Source organism: Rhinoderma darwinii, unplaced genomic scaffold (genome assembly GCF_050947455.1).
Source record: "Rhinoderma darwinii isolate aRhiDar2 unplaced genomic scaffold, aRhiDar2.hap1 Scaffold_87, whole genome shotgun sequence".
Lineage (NCBI taxonomy): Eukaryota > Metazoa > Chordata > Amphibia > Anura > Rhinodermatidae > Rhinoderma > Rhinoderma darwinii.
In genome coordinates this window covers 872691-886110 of record NW_027464439.1, presented here as the reverse complement: position 1 = coordinate 886110, position 13420 = coordinate 872691, and positions in this window count along the sequence as shown.

Below are 13420 nucleotides of genomic sequence, written 5' to 3'. Positions count from 1 at the left end.
GTCAGGAGATAGAGGAGCAATGTTCTGCAGATCTCCAGAGAGGTCAATGGTGTAAAAATCTTCAGAATATAGCACTATGTATCTGTCAGGAGGTAGAGGAGCAATGTTCTGCAGATCTTTAGAGAGGTCGGTGGTGTAATAATCTGCAGAATATATCACTATGTATCTGTCAGGAGGTAGAGGAGCAATGTTCTGCAGATCTCTAGAGAGGTTAGTGGTGTAATAATCTGCAGAATATATCACTATGCATCTGTCAGGAGATATAGGAACAATGTTCTGCAGATCTCCAAAGAGGTCAGTGGTGTAATAATCTGCAGAATATATCACTATGTATCTGTCAGGAGGTAGAGGAGCAATGTTCTGCAGATCTCTAGAGAGGTTAGTGGTGTAATAATCTGCAGAATATATCACTATGTATCTGTCAGGAGGTAGAGGAGCAATGTTCTGCAGATCTCCAGAGAGGTCAGTGGTGTAATAATCAGCAGAATACATAACTATGTATCTGTCAGGAGGTAGAGAGGACAGAGCAATGTTCTTCAGATCTCTAGAGAGGTCAGTGGTGTAATAATCTGCAGAATATATCACTATGTATCTATTAACACGTAGAGAGGACAGAGCAATGTTCTGCAGATCTCCAGAGAGGTCAGTGGTGTAATAATCTGCAGAATATATCACTGTGTATCTGTCAGGAGGTTGAGGAGCAATGTTCTGCAGATCTCTAGAGAGGTCAGTGGAGTAATAATCTGCAGAATATATCACTATATATCTGTCAGGAGGTAGAGGAGCAATGTTCTGCAGATCTCTAGAGAGGTCAGTGGTATAATAATCTGCAGAATATATCACTGTGTATCTGTCAGGAGGTAGAGGAGCAATGTTCTGCAGATCTCTAGAGAGGTCATTGGTGTAATAATCTGCAGAATATATCACTGTGTATCTGTCAGTAGGTAGAGAGGACAGAGCAAAGTTCTGCAGATCTCCAGAGAAGTCAGTGGTGTAATAATCTGCAGAATATATCACTATGTATCTGTCAGGTTGTAGAGGAGCAATGTTCTGCAGATCCCTAGAGATGTCAGTGGTGTAATAATCTGCAGAATATATCACTATGTATCTTTCAGGAAGTAGAGGAGCAATGTTCTGCAGATCTCCAGAGATGTCAGTGGTTTAATAATCTGCAGAATATATCACTATGTATCTGTCAGGAGGTAGAGGAGCAATGTTCTGCAGATCTCCAGAGATGTCAGTGGTGTAATAATCTGCAGAATATATCACTATGTATCTGTCAACAGGTAGAGAGGACAGTGCAATGATCTGCAGATGTCTAGGGAGGTCAGTGGTGCAATAATCTTCAGAACATATCACTATGTATCTATCAACAGGTAGAGAGGACAGAGCAATATTCTGCAGATCTCTAGAGAGGTCAGTGGTGTAATAATCCGCAGAATATATCACTATGTATCTGTCAGGATGTAGAGGAGCAATGTTCAGCAGATCTCCAGAGAGGTCAGTGGTGTAATAATCTGCAGAATATATCACTATGTATCTGTCAGGAGGTAGAGGAGCAATGTTCTGCAGATCTCCAGAGAGGTCAGTGGTGTAATAATCTGTAGAATATATCACTATATATCTGACAGGAGGTAGAGGAGCAATGTTCTGCAGATCTCTAGAGAGGTCAGTGGTGTAATAATCTGCAGAATATATCACTGTGTATCTGTCAGGAGGTAGAGGAGCAATGTTCTGCAGATCTCCTGAGAGGTCAGTGGTGTAATAATCTGCAGAATATATCACTATGTATCTGTCAGGAGGTAGAGAGAGCAATGTTCTGCAGATCTCTAGAGAGGTCATTGGTGTAATAATCTGCAGAATATATCACTATGTATCTGTCAGGAGGTAGAGAGGAGAGAGCAATGTTCTGCAGATCTCCAGAGAGGTCGGTGGTGTAATAATCTGCAGAATATATCACTATGTATCTGTCAGGAGGTAGAGGAGCAATGTTCTGCAGATCTCCAGAGAGGTCGGTGGTGTAATAATCTGCAGAATATAGCGCTATGTATCTGTCAGGAGGTAGAGAGGACAGAGCAATGTTCTTCAGATCTCTAGAGAGGTCAGTAGTGTAATAATCTGCAGAATATATCACTATGTATCTATCAACAGGTAGAGAGGACAGAGCAATGTTCTGCAGATCTCCAGAGAGGTCAGTGGTGTAATCCGCAGAATATATCACTATGTATCTGTCAGGATGTAGAGGAGCAATGTTCAGCAGATCCCTAGAGATGTCAGTGGTGTAATAATCTGCAGAATATATCACTATGTATCTTTCAGGAGGTAGAGGAGCAATGTTCTGCAGATCTCCAGAGATGTCAGTGGTTTAATAATCTGCAGAATATATCACTATGTATCTGTCAGGAGGTAGAGGAGCAATGTTCTGCAGATCTCCAGAGATGTCAGTGGTGTAATAATCTGCAGAATATATCACTATGTATCTGTCAACAGGTAGAGAGGACAGTGCAATGATCTGCAGATGTCTAGGGAGGTCAGTGGTGCAATAATCTTCAGAACATATCACTATGTATCTATCAACAGGTAGAGAGGACAGAGCAATATTCTGCAGATCTCTAGAGAGGTCAGTGGTGTAATAATCCGCAGAATATATCACTATGTATCTGTCAGGATGTAGAGGAGCAATGTTCAGCAGATCTCCAGAGAGGTCAGTGGTGTAATAATCTGCAGAATATATCACTATGTATCTATCAACAGGTAGAGAGGACAGAGCAATGTTCTGCAGATGTCTAGGGAGGTCAGTGGTGTAATAATCTGCAGAATATATCACTATGTATCTATCAACAGGTAGAGAGGACAGAGCAATGTTCTGCAGATCTCCAGAGAGGTCAGTGGTGTAATAATCTGCAGAATATATCACTATGTATCTGTCAGGAGGTAGAGGAGCAATGTTCTGCAGATCTCCAGAGAGGTCAGTGGTGTAATAATCTGTAGAATATATCACTATATATCTGACAGGAGGTAGAGGAGCAATGTTCTGCAGATCTCTAGAGAGGTCAGTGGTGTAATAATCTGCAGAATATATCACTGTGTATCTGTCAGGAGGTAGAGGAGCAATGTTCTGCAGATCTCCTGAGAGGTCAGTGGTGTAATAATCTGCAGAATATATCACTATGTATCTGTCAGGAGGTAGAGAGAGCAATGTTCTGCAGATCTCTAGAGAGGTCATTGGTGTAATAATCTGCAGAATATATCACTATGTATCTGTCAGGAGGTAGAGAGGAGAGAGCAATGTTCTGCAGATCTCCAGAGAGGTCGGTGGTGTAATAATCTGCAGAATATATCACTATGTATCTGTCAGGAGGTAGAGGAGCAATGTTCTGCAGATCTCCAGAGAGGTCGGTGGTGTAATAATCTGCAGAATATAGCACTATGTATCTGTCAGGAGGTAGAGAGGACAGAGCAATGTTCTTCAGATCTCTAGAGAGGTCAGTGGTGTAATAATCTGCAGAATATATCACTATGTATCTATCAACAGGTAGAGAGGACAGAGCAATGTTCTGCAGATCTCCAGAGAGGTCAGTGGTGTAATCCGCAGAATATATCACTATGTATCTGTCAGGATGTAGAGGAGCAATGTTCAGCAGATCTCCAGAGAGGTCAGTGGTGTAATAATCTGCAGAATATATCACTATGTATCTGTCAGGAGGTAGAGGAGCAATGTTCTGCAGATCTCCAGAGAGGTCGGTGGTGTAATAATCTGCAGAATATAGCACTATGTATCTGTCAGGAGGTAGAGAGGACAGAGCAATGTTCTTCAGATCTCTAGAGAGGTCAGTGGTGTAATAATCTGCAGAATATATCACTATGTATCTATCAACAGGTACAGAGGACAGAGCAATGTTCTGCAGATCTCCAGAGAGGTCAGTGGTGTAATCTGAAGAATATATCACTATGTATCTGTCAGGAGGTAGAGGAGCAATGTTCTGCAGATCTCCAGAGAGGTCAGTGGTGTAAAAATCTTCAGAATATATCACTATGTATCTGTCAGGAGGTAGAGGAGCAATGTTCTGCAGATCTCTAGAGAGGTCAGTGGTCTAATAATCTGCAGAATATATCACTGTGTATCTGTCAGGAGGTAGAGGAGCGATGTTCTGCAGATCTCCAGAGAGGTCAGTGGTGTAATAATCTGCAGAATATATCACTATATATCTGTCAGGAGGTAGAGGAGCAATCTTCTGCAGATCTCTAGAGAGGTCAGTGGTATAATAATCTGCAGAATATATCACTGTGTATCTGTCAGGAGGTAGAGGAGCAATGTTCTGCAGATCTCTAGAGAGGTCAGTGGTGTCATAATCTGCAGAATATATCACTGTGTATCTGTCAGTAGGAAGAGAGGACAGAGCAAAGTTCTGCAGATCTCCAGAGAGGTCAGTGGTGTAATAATCTGCAGAATATATCACTATGTATCTGTCAGGTTGTAGAGGAGCAATGTTCTGCAGATCCCTAGAGATGTCAGTGGTGTAATAATCTGCAGAATATATCACTGTGTATCTGTCAGGAGGTAGAGAAGCAATGTTCTGCAGATCTCCAGAGATGTCAGCGGTTTAATAATCTGCAGAATATATCACTATGTATCTGTCAGGAGGTAGAGGAGCAATGTTCTGCAGATCTCCAGAGATTTCAGTGGTGTAATAATCTGCAGAATATATCACTATGTATCTGCCAGGAGGTAGAGAGGACAGAGCAATGTTCTGCAGATCTCCAGAGAGGTCAGTGGTGTAATAATCTGCAGAATATATCACTATGTATCTGTCAGGAGGTAGAGAGGACAGAGCAATGTTCTGCAGCTCTCCAGAGAGGTCAGTGGTGTAATAATCTGCAGAATATATCACTATGTATCTGTCAGGTTGTAGAGGAGCAATGTTCTGCAGATCCCTAGAGATGTCAGTGGTGTAATAATATGCAGAATATATCACTATGTATCTGCCAGGAGGTAGAGAGGACAGAGCAATGTTCTGCAGATCTCCAGAGAGGTCAGTGGTGTAATAATCTGCAGAATATATCACTATGTATCTGTCAGGAGGTAGAGAGGACAGAGCAATGTTCTGCAGCTCTCCAGAGAGGTCAGTGGTGTAATAATCTGCAGAATATATCACTATGTATCTGTCAGGTTGTAGAGGAGCAATGTTCTGCAGATCTCTAGAGATGTCAGAGGTGTAATAATATGCAGAATATATCACTATGTATCTGCCAGGAGGTAGAGAGGACAGAGCAATGTTCTGCAGATCTCCAGATAGGTCAGTGGTGTAATAATCTGCAGAATATATCACTATGTATCTGTCAGGAGGTAGAGAGGACAGAGCAATGTTCTGCAGCTCTCCAGAGAGGTCAGTGGTGTAATAATCTGCAGAATATATCACTATGTATCTGTCAGGAGGTAGAGAGGACAGAGCAATGTTCTGCAGATCTCCAGAGAGGTCAGTGGTGTCATAATCTGCAGAATATATCACTGTGTATCTGTCAGTAGGTAGAGAGGACAGAGCAAAGTTCTGCAGATCTCCAGAGAGGTCAGTGGTGTAATATTCTGCAGAATATATCACTATGTATCTTTCAGGAGGTAGAGGAGCAATGTTCTGCAGATCTCCAGAGATGTCAGCGGATTAATAATCTGCAGAATATATCACTATGTATCTGTCAGGAGGTAGAGGAGCAATGTTCTGCAGATCTCTAGAGATGTCAGTGGTGTAATAATCTGCAGAATATATCACTATGTATCTGCCAGGAGGTAGAGAGGACAGAGCAATGTTCTGCAGATCTCCAGAGAGGTCAGTGGTGTAATAATCTGCAGAATATATCACTATGTATCTGTCAGATGGTAGAGAGGACAGAGCAATGTTCTGCAGCTCTCCAGAGAGGTCAGTGGTGTAATAATCTGCAGAATATATCACTATGTATCTGTCAGGTTGTAGAGGAGCAATGTTCTGCAGATCCCTAGAGATGTCAGTGGTGTAATAATCTGCAGAATATATCACTATGTATCTTTCAGGAGGTAGAGGAGCAATGTTCTGCAGATCTCCAGAGATGTCAGTGGTTTAATAATCTGCAGAATATAGCACTATGTATCTGTCAGTAGGTAGAGGAGCAATGTTCTGCAGATCTCCAGAGATGTCAGTGGTGTAATAATATGCAGAATATATCACTATGTATCTGCCAGGAGGTAGAGAGGACAGAGCAATGTTCTGCAGATCTCCAGAGAGGTCAGTGGTGTAATAATCTGCAGAATATATCACTATGTATCTGTCAGGAGGTAGAGAGGACAGAGCAATGTTCTGCAGCTCTCCAGAGAGGTCAGTGGTGTAATAATCTGCAGAATATATCACTATGTATCTGTCAGGAGGTAGAGAGGACAGAGCAATGTTCTGCAGATCTCCAGAGAGGTCAGTGGTGTAATAATCTGCAGAATATATCACTATATATCTGTCAGGAGGTAGAGGAGCAATATTCTGCAGATCTCCAGAGAGGTCAGTGGTGTAATAATCTGCAGAATATATCACTATGTATCTGTCAGGAGGTAGAGGAGCAATGTTCTGCAGATCTCCAGAGAGGTCAGTGGTGTAATATTCTGCAGATTACATCACTATGTATCTGGCAGGAGGTAGAGAGGAGAGAGAAATGTTCTGCAGATCTTTAGAGAGGTCAGTGGTGTAATAATCTGCAGAATATATCACTATTTATCTGTCAGGAGGTAGAGGAATAATGTTCTGCAGATCTCCAGAGAGGTCAGTGGTGTAATATTCTGCAGAATACATCACTATGTATCTGTCAGGAGGTAGAGGAGCAATGTTCTACAGATCTCTAGAGAAGTCAGTGGTGTAATAATCTGCAGAATATATCACTAAGTATCTGGCAGGAGGTAGAGAGGAGATAGGAATTTTCTGCAGATCTTTAGAGAGATCAGTGGTGTAATAATCTGCAGAATATATCACTATATATCTGGCAGGAGGTAGAGAGGAGAGAGGAATGTTCTGCAGATTTCTAGAGAAGTCAGTGGTGTAATAATCTGCAGAATATATCACTATGTATCTGTCAGGAGGTAGAGGAGCAATGTTCTGCAGATCTCCGGAGGGGTCAGTGGTGTAATAATCTGCAGAATATATCAATATGTATCTGTCAGGAGGTAGAGGAGCAATGTTCTGCAGATCTCTAGAGAGGTCAGTGGTGTAATAATCTGCAGAATATATCACTATGTATCTGTCAACAGGTAGAGAGGACAGCGCAATGTTCTGCAGATGTCTAGGGAGGTCAGTGGTGCAATAATCTTCAGAACATATCACTATGTATCTATCAACAGGTAGAGAGGACAGAGCAATATTCTGCAGATCTCTAGAGAGGTCAGTGGTGTAATAATCTGCAGAATATATCACTATGTATCTGTCAGGAGGTAGAGAGGAGAGAGCAATGTTCAGCAGATCTCCAGAGAGGTCAGTGGTGTAATAATATGCAGAATATATCACAATGTATCTGTCAGGAGGTAGAGTAGCAATGTTCTGCAGATCTCCAGAGAGGTCAGTGGTGTAATAATCTGCAGAATATATCACTATGTATCTGTCAGGAGGTAGAGGAGCAATGTTCTGCAGATCTCTAGAGAGGTCAGTGGTGTAATAATCTGCAGAATATATCACTATATATCTGTCAGGAGGTAGAGGAGCAATGTTCTGCAGATCTCTAGAGAGGTCAGTGGTGTAATAATCTGCAGAATATATCACTGTGTTTTTGTCAGGATGTAGAGGAGCAATGTTCTGCAGATCTCCAGAGAGGTCAGTGGTGTAATAATCTGCAGAATACATAACTATGTATCTGTCAGGAGGTAGAGAGGACAGAGCAATGTTCTTCAGATCTCTAGAGAGGTCAGTGGTGTAATAATCTGCAGAATATATCACTATGTATCTATCAACAGGTAGAGAGGACAGAGCAATGTTCTGCAGATCTCCAGAGAGGTCAGTGGTGTAATAATCTGCAGAATATATAACTATGTATCTGTCAGGAGGTAAAGGAGCAATGTTCTGCAGATCTCCAGAGAGGTCAGTGGTGTAATAATCTGCAGAATATATCACTATGTATCTGTCAGGAGGTAGAGGAGCAATGTTCTGCAGATCTCCAGAGAGGTCGGTGGTGTAATAATCTGCAGAATATAGCACTATGTATCTGTCAGGAGGTAGAGAGGACAGAGCAATGTTCTTCAGATCTCTAGAGCGGTCAGTGGTGTAATAATCTGCAGAATATATCACTATGTATCTATCAACAGGTAGAGAGGACAGAGCAATGTTCTGCAGATCTCCAGAGAGGTCAGTGGTGTAATCTGCAGAATATATCACTATGTATCTGTCAGGAGATAGAGGAGCAATGTTCTGCAGATCTCCAGAGAGGTCAATGGTGTAAAAATCTTCAGAATATAGCACTATGTATCTGTCAGGAGGTAGAGGAGCAATGTTCTGCAGATCTCTAGAGAGGTCGGTGGTGTAATAATCTGCAGAATATATCACTATGTATCTGTCAGGAGGTAGAGGAGCAATGTTCTGCAGATCTCTAGAGAGGTTAGTGGTGTAATAATCTGCAGAATATATCACTATGCATCTGTCAGGAGGTATAGGAACAATGTTCTGCAGATCTCCAGAGAGGTCAGTGGTGTAATAATCTGCAAAATATATCACTATGTATCTGTCAGGAGGTAGAGGAGCAATGTTCTGCAGATCTCTAGAGAGGTTAGTGGTGTAATAATCTGCAGAATATATCACTATGTATCTGTCAGGAGGTAGAGGAGCAATGTTCTGCAGATCTCCAGAGAGGTCAGTGGTGTAATAATCAGCAGAATACATAACTATGTATCTGTCAGGAGGTAGAGAGGACAGAGCAATGTTCTTCAGATCTCTAGAGAGGTCAGTGGTGTAATAATCTGCAGAATATATCACTATGTATCTATCAACAGGTAGAGAGGACAGAGCAATGTTCTGCAGATCTCCAGAGAGGTCAGTGGTGTAATCTGAAGAATATATCACTATGTATCTGTCAGGAGGTAGAGGAGCAATGTTCTGCAGATCTCCAGAGAGGTCAGTGGTGTAAAAATCTTCAGAATATATCACTATGTATCTGTCAGGAGGTAGAGGAGCAATGTTCTGCAGATCTCTAGAGAGGTCAGTGGTGTAATAATCTGCAGAATATATCACTGTGTATCTGTCAGGAGGTAGAGGAGCGATGTTCTGCAGATCTCCAGAGAGGTCAGTGGTGTAATAATCTGCAGAATATATCACTATATATCTGTCAGGAGGTAGAGGAGCAATCTTCTGCAGATCTCTAGAGAGGTCAGTGGTATAATAATCTGCAGAATATATCACTGTGTATCTGTCAGGAGGTAGAGGAGCAATGTTCTGCAGATCTCTAGAGAGGTCAGTGGTGTCATAATCTGCAGAATATATCACTGTGTATCTGTCAGTAGGAAGAGAGGACAGAGCAAATTTCTGCAGATCTCCAGAGAGGTCAGTGGTGTAATAATCTGCAGAATATATCACTATGTATGTGTCAGGTTGTAGAGGAGCAATGTTCTGCAGATCCCTAGAGATGTCAGTGGTGTAATAATCTGCAGAATATATCGCTGTGTATCTGTCAGGAGGTAGAGGAGCAATGTTCTGCAGATCTCCAGAGATGTCAGCGGTTTAATAATCTGCAGAATATATCACTATGTATCTGTCAGGAGGTAGAGGAGCAATGTTCTGCAGATCTCCAGAGATTTCAGTGGTGTAATAATCTGCAGAATATATCACTATGTATCTGCCAGGAGGTAGAGAGGACAGAGCAATGTTCTGCAGATCTCCAGAGAGGTCAGTGGTGTAATAATCTGCAGAATATATCACTATGTATCTGTCAGGAGGTAGAGAGGACAGAGCAATGTTCTGCAGCTCTACAGAGAGGTCAGTGGTGTAATAATCTGCAGAATATATCACTATGTATCTGTCAGGTTGTAGAGGAGCAATGTTCTGCAGATCCCTAGAGATGTCAGTGGTGTAATAATATGCAGAATATATCACTATGTATCTGCCAGGAGGTATAGAGGACAGAGCAATGTTCTGCAGATCTCCAGAGAGGTCAGTGGTGTAATAATCTGCAGAATATATCACTATGTATCTGTCAGGAGGTAGAGAGGACAGAGCAATGTTCTGCAGCTCTCCAGAGAGGTCAGTGGTGTAATCATCTGCAGAATATATCACTATGTATCTGTCAGGTTGTAGAGGAGCAATGTTCTGCAGATCTCTAGAGATGTCAGAGGTGTAATAATATGCAGAATATATCACTATGTATCTGCCAGGAGGTAGAGAGGACAGAGCAATGTTCTGCAGATCTCCAGAGAGGTCAGTGGTGTAATAATCTGCAGAATATATCACTATCTATCTGTCAGGAGGTAGAGAGGACAGAGCAATGTTCTGCAGCTCTCCAGAGAGGTCAGTGGTGTAATAATCTGCAGAATATATCACTATGTATCTGTCAGGAGGTAGAGAGGACAGAGCAATGTTCTGCAGATCTCCAGAGAGGTCAGTGGTGTAATAATCTGCAGAATATATCACTATATATCTGTCAGGAGGTAGAGGAGCAATCTTCTGCAGATCTCTAGAGAGGTCAGTGGTATAATAATCTGCAGAATATATCACTGTGTATCTGTCAGGAGGTAGAGGAGCAATGTTCTGCAGATCTCTAGAGAGGTTAGTGGTGTAATAATCTGCAGAATATATCACTATGTATCTGTCAGGTTGTAGAGGAGCAATGTTCTGCAGATCTCTAGAGAGGTCAGTGGTGTAATAATCTGCAGAATATATCACTGTGTATCTGTCAGGAGGTAGAGGAGCGATGTTCTGCAGATCTCCAGAGAGGTCAGTGGTGTAATAATCTGCAGAATATATCACTATGTATCTATTAACACGTAGAGAGGACAGAGCAATGTTCTGCAGATCTCCAGAGAGGTCAGTGGTGTAATAATCTGCAGAATATATCACTATGTATCTGTCAGGAGGTAGAGAGGACAGAGCAATGTTCTGCAGCTCTCCAGAGAGGTCAGTGGTGTAATAATCTGCAGAATATATCACTATATATCTGTCAGGAGGTAGAGGAGCAATATTCTGCAGATCTCCAGAGAGGTCAGTGGTGTAATAATCTGCAGAATATATCACTATGTATCTGTCAGGAGGTAGAGGAGCAATGTTCTGCAGATCTCCAGAGAGGTCAGTGGTGTAATATTCTGCAGATTACATCACTATGTATCTGGCAGGAGGTAGAGAGGAGAGAGAAATGTTCTGCAGATCTTTAGAGAGGTCAGTGGTGTAATAATCTGCAGAATATATCACTATTTATCTGTCAGGAGGTAGAGGAATAATGTTCTGCAGATCTCCAGAGAGGTCAGTGGTGTAATATTCTGCAGAATACATCACTATGTATCTGTCAGGAGGTAGAGGAGCAATGTTCTACAGATCTCTAGAGAAGTCAGTGGTGTAATAATCTGCAGAATATATCACTAAGTATCTGGCAGGAGGTAGAGAGGAGATAGGAATTTTCTGCAGATCTTTAGAGAGATCAGTGGTGTAATAATCTGCAGAATATATCACTATATATCTGGCAGGAGGTAGAGAGGAGAGAGGAATGTTCTGCAGATTTCTAGAGAAGTCAGTGGTGTAATAATCTGCAGAATATATCACTATGTATCTGTCAGGAGGTAGAGGAGCAATGTTCTGCAGATCTCCGGAGGGGTCAGTGGTGTAATAATCTGCAGAATATATCAATATGTATCTGTCAGGAGGTAGAGGAGCAATGTTCTGCAGATCTCTAGAGAGGTCAGTGGTGTAATAATCTGCAGAATATATCACTATGTATCTGTCAACAGGTAGAGAGGACAGCGCAATGTTCTGCAGATGTCTAGGGAGGTCAGTGGTGCAATAATCTTCAGAACATATCACTATGTATCTATCAACAGGTAGAGAGGACAGAGCAATATTCTGCAGATCTCTAGAGAGGTCAGTGGTGTAATAATCTGCAGAATATATCACTATGTATCTGTCAGGAGGTAGAGAGGAGAGAGCAATGTTCAGCAGATCTCCAGAGAGGTCAGTGGTGTAATAATATGCAGAATATATCACAATGTATCTGTCAGGAGGTAGAGTAGCAATGTTCTGCAGATCTCCAGAGAGGTCAGTGGTGTAATAATCTGCAGAATATATCACTATGTATCTGTCAGGAGGTAGAGGAGCAATGTTCTGCAGATCTCTAGAGAGGTCAGTGGTGTAATAATCTGCAGAATATATCACTATATATCTGTCAGGAGGTAGAGGAGCAATGTTCTGCAGATCTCTAGAGAGGTCAGTGGTGTAATAATCTGCAGAATATATCACTGTGTTTTTGTCAGGATGTAGAGGAGCAATGTTCTGCAGATCTCCAGAGAGGTCAGTGGTGTAATAATCTGCAGAATACATAACTATGTATCTGTCAGGAGGTAGAGAGGACAGAGCAATGTTCTTCAGATCTCTAGAGAGGTCAGTGGTGTAATAATCTGCAGAATATATCACTATGTATCTATCAACAGGTAGAGAGGACAGAGCAATGTTCTGCAGATCTCCAGAGAGGTCAGTGGTGTAATAATCTGCAGAATATATAACTATGTATCTGTCAGGAGGTAAAGGAGCAATGTTCTGCAGATCTCCAGAGAGGTCAGTGGTGTAATAATCTGCAGAATATATCACTATGTATCTGTCAGGAGGTAGAGGAGCAATGTTCTGCAGATCTCCAGAGAGGTCGGTGGTGTAATAATCTGCAGAATATAGCACTATGTATCTGTCAGGAGGTAGAGAGGACAGAGCAATGTTCTTCAGATCTCTAGAGCGGTCAGTGGTGTAATAATCTGCAGAATATATCACTATGTATCTATCAACAGGTAGAGAGGACAGAGCAATGTTCTGCAGATCTCCAGAGAGGTCAGTGGTGTAATCTGCAGAATATATCACTATGTATCTGTCAGGAGATAGAGGAGCAATGTTCTGCAGATCTCCAGAGAGGTCAATGGTGTAAAAATCTTCAGAATATAGCACTATGTATCTGTCAGGAGGTAGAGGAGCAATGTTCTGCAGATCTCTAGAGAGGTCGGTGGTGTAATAATCTGCAGAATATATCACTATGTATCTGTCAGGAGGTAGAGGAGCAATGTTCTGCAGATCTCTAGAGAGGTTAGTGGTGTAATAATCTGCAGAATATATCACTATGCATCTGTCAGGAGGTATAGGAACAATGTTCTGCAGATCTCCAGAGAGGTCAGTGGTGTAATAATCTGCAAAATATATCACTATGTATCTGTCAGGAGGTAGAGGAGCAATGTTCTGCAGATCTCTAG